The following is a 4,282-nucleotide window of genomic DNA, read 5'->3' as shown; positions in this document are numbered from 1 at the left end:
GAGTGTGGAGCTCTACTGTACCTCAAGTTTCAATACAATCACTATTACTTTTTATTCAATTCTCTTTTATTCTTATTCCAAGATATACGTTATACTTAAACTTGATGAATGTGATGATCCGTGACACTCATCATCATTCTCACCTATGAACGCGCGTGATTGACAACCACTTCCGTTCTACCTTAGGCCGGGCACATATCTCTTGGATTCCTTAATCAGAATCTTCGTGGTATAAGCTAGAATTGATGGCGGCATTCATGGGAATCCGGAAAGTCTAACCTTGTCTGTTGTATTCCGAGTAAGATTCTGGGATTGAATGACTGTGACGAGCTTCAAACTCCTGAAGGTTGGGCGTTAGTGACAAACGTAAAAGAATCACTGGATTCTATTCCAACCTGATTGAGAACCGACAGATGATTAGCCGTGCTGTGACAGAGCATTTGGACCTTTTCCACTGAGAGGATGGGATGTAGCCATTGACAACAATGATGCCCTAAATACAGCTTGCCATGGAAAGGAGTAATAAGGATTAGGTGAAAGCAGTAGGAAAGCAGAGATTTAGAAGGAACACAGCATCTCCATGCACCTATCTGAAATTCCCACCATTGGAGTACATGAGTAACTTTATCTTTACTTTTTGTCTATTTTTATTAATCATATTTAAACCAATAATCTCTTAAATTAGTTAAATCCACCTGACTGGGATTTACAAGATGACCATAGCTTGCTTTATACCAACAATCTCCGTGGGATCGACCCTTACTCACGTAAGGTATTACTTGGACGACCCAGTGCACTTGCTGGTTAGTTGTGCAGAGTTGTAACTAAGTGTAATTCACGTGTGAGAGCTACCAAATTATTGGAGCCATTGTTGATGATCACAAATCCGTGCACCAACCCCTCTCTCTCATCTCTTTCTATTTATTCATTCATTTACTAACACTTCTCTTCATCTCAAGAATTCGAACTCACTCTTCGCCCTTGTGTTTGGATTCTTACTTTTTCCCTCTTCTATTCTTTTATTCTTCTACTAACATAAAGGAATCTCTCTATTGTGGTAAAGAGGATCCCTATTATAATTATTTTCTGTTCCTTTCTTTTTCATATGAGCAAGAGCAAGGACAATAGTATTCTTGTTGAAGCAGATCCTGAACCTGAAAGGACTCTGAAGAGAAAACTAAGAGAAGCTAAATTACAACAATCCAGAGTCAACCTTACAGAAATTTTCGAAAAGGAAGAGGAGATGGCAGCCAAAAATAATAATGCAAGGAGGATGCTTGGTGACTATACTACACCTACTTCCAAATTTGATGGAAGAAGCATCTCAATCCCTGCCATTGGAGCAAACAATTTTGAGCTGAAACCTCAACTAGTTGCTTTAATGCAACAGAATTGCAAGTTTCATGGACTTCCATCAGAAGATCCCTATTAGTTTTTAACTGAGTTCTTGCAGATTTGTGAGACTGTTAAGACTAATGGAGTAAATCTTGAAGTCTACAGGCTCATGCTTTTCCTTTTTGCTGTAAGAGATAGAGCTAGAACATGGTTGGACTCACAACCTAAAGATAGCCTGGACTCTTGCGATAAGCTGGTCATGGTCTTCTTGGCTAAGTTCTTTCCTCCTCAAAAGCTGAGCAAGCTTAGAGTGGATGTTCAAACCTTCAAACAAAAATATGGTGAATTCCTCTATGAAGCTTGGAAAAGATACAAGCAGATGACCAAAAGGTGTCCTTCTGACATGCTTTAAGAGTGGACCATTTTGGATATATTCTATTATGGTCTATCTGAGTTCTCTAAGATGTCACTGGACCATTCTGCAGGTGGATACATTCACCTAAAGAAAACACCTGCAGAAGCTCAAAAACTCATTGACATGGTTGCAAATAACCAATTCATGTACACTTTCGAGAGGAATTCTGTGAGTAATGGGATGCCTCAGAGGAAGAGAGTTCTTGAAATTGATGGTCTGAATGCCATATTGGCTCAGAATAAAATGTTGACTCAGCAAGTCAACATGATTTCTCAAAGTCTGAATGGATGGCAAAATGCATCCAACAGTACTAAAGAGGCATCCTCTGAACAAGAAGCTTATGATCCTGAGAATCCTGTAATAGCAGAGGTGAATTACATGGGTGAACCCTATGGGAACACCTATAATTCCTCATGGAGAAATCATCCAAATTTTTCATGGAAGGATCAACAAAAGCCTCAACAAGGCTTTAATAATGGTGGAAGAAACAGGCTTAGCAATAGCAAGCCTTTTCCATCATCTTCTCAGCAACAGATAGAGCATTCTGAGCAGAGCTCCTCTAGCTTAGCAAATATAGTCTCTGATCTGTCTAAGGCCACTTTAAGTTTCATGAGTGAAAGAAGGTCATCCATCAGAAATTTGGAGGCACAAGTGGACCAGCTGAGTAAGAAAATCACTGAAACTCCTCCTAGTACTCTCCCAAGCAATACTGAAGAGAATCCAAAAAGAGAGTGCAAGGCCATTGACATAATCAAAATGGCCGAACCTAGAGAGGAAGGGGAGGACGTGAATCCCAATGAGGAAGACCTCATGGGACGTCTCCCAGACAAGAAGGAGTTCCCTATTGAGGACCTAAACGAATCTGAGGCTCATATAGAGACCATAGAGATTCCTTTAAACCTCTTTCTGCCATTCATGAGCTCTGAAAACTATTCTTCTTCTGAAGAGGATGAAGATGTAACTAGAGAGCAAGTTGCTCAATATCTAGGAGCTATCATGAAGCTGAATGCCAAGTTGTTTGGTAATGAGACTTGGGAAGATGCACCTCCCTTGCTCATTAGTGAACTAGATACATGGGTTCAGCAAACTTTACCTCAAAAGAAACAAGATCCTGGTAAATTCTTAATACCATGTACCATAGGCACCATGACCTTTGAGAAGGCGCTGTGTGACCTAGGGTCAGGTATAAATCTTATGCCACTATCTGTAATGGAGAAGCTGGGGATCTTTGAGGTACAGGCTGCCACGTTCTCATTAGAGATGGCAGACAAGTCAGTAAGACAAGCTTATGGATTGGTAGAGGACGTGTTAGTAAAGGTTAAAGGCCTTTACATCCCTGCTGATTTCATAATCTTAGACACTAGGAAGGAAGAGGATGAATGCATCATCCTTGGAAGACCCTTCCTAGCCACAGCAGGAGCTATGATTGATGTTGACAGAGGAGAGCTAGTCCTTCAATTGAATAGGGACTACTTGGTGTTTAAAGCTCAAGGATCTTCCTCTGCAACCATGGAGAGGAAGCATGAAAAGTTTCTCTCTATACAAAGTCAAACAGAGCCCCCACAATCAAACTCTAAGTTTGGTGTTGGGAGGCCACAGCCAAACTCTAAGTTTGGTGTTGAACCCCCACATTCAAACTCTAAGTTTGCTGTTGGGAGGTCCCAACAATGCTCTGATGATTTGTGGGGCTCCATGAGAGCTCACTGTCAAGCTATTGACATTAAAGAAGCGCTTATTGGGAGACAACCCAATTTTTATTTTTTATTGTTCTTTTATGTTTTATTAGGATCATGATCATGTGGAGTCACAAAACAAATACTAAAATTAAAAATAGAATAAAAAACAGCAGAAGAAACAGCACACGCTGGAGGAAAAGCTTACTGGCGTTTAAACGCCAGTAAGGAACATCTGGCTAGCGTTCAATGCCAGAATAGAGCATGAATCTGGCGTTGAACACCAGAAACATGCAGCAGTCTGGCGTTCAAATGCCAGGATTGCACCTTGAGGAAAGCTGGTGTTAAACGCCAGAAACAAGCATGGAACTGGCATTTAACGCCAGAAATATGCTGCAGATTGGCGTTGAACGCCCAAAACAAGCATGGAACTGGTGTTCAACGCCAGAAACAAGCATCAATCTGGCGTTGAACGCCAAGATTGCATGCAGAGGGCATTTTACATGCCTCATTGGTGTAGGGATGATAAATCCTTGACACCTCAGGATCTGTGGACCCTACAGGATCATCTCAGGATCTGTGGACCCCACAGAATCCCTACTTACCTCAACTCACCTTCTCTCTTCTTCACACAATCCAATAACACTCTTCCCCAAAAACCCTTCACCAATCACTTCAATCTCTCTTCCCCATCACCTCTTCACCACTCACATCCATCCACTCTTTGCCATGAACCCCACCTACCTTCAAATTCAAAATTCCTTTCCCACCCAAACCCACCCTAATGACCAAACCTACTACCCTCTCCCTCCACTATATAAACCCCTTTATCCTTCTTCATTTTCACACATCACAAACC

Source organism: Arachis duranensis, chromosome 7, assembly GCF_000817695.3.
Source record: "Arachis duranensis cultivar V14167 chromosome 7, aradu.V14167.gnm2.J7QH, whole genome shotgun sequence".
Taxonomy (NCBI): Eukaryota; Viridiplantae; Streptophyta; class Magnoliopsida; order Fabales; family Fabaceae; genus Arachis; species Arachis duranensis.
The sequence above is the reverse complement of the archived record's forward strand: the minus strand, read 5'-3'. Positions refer to the sequence as shown.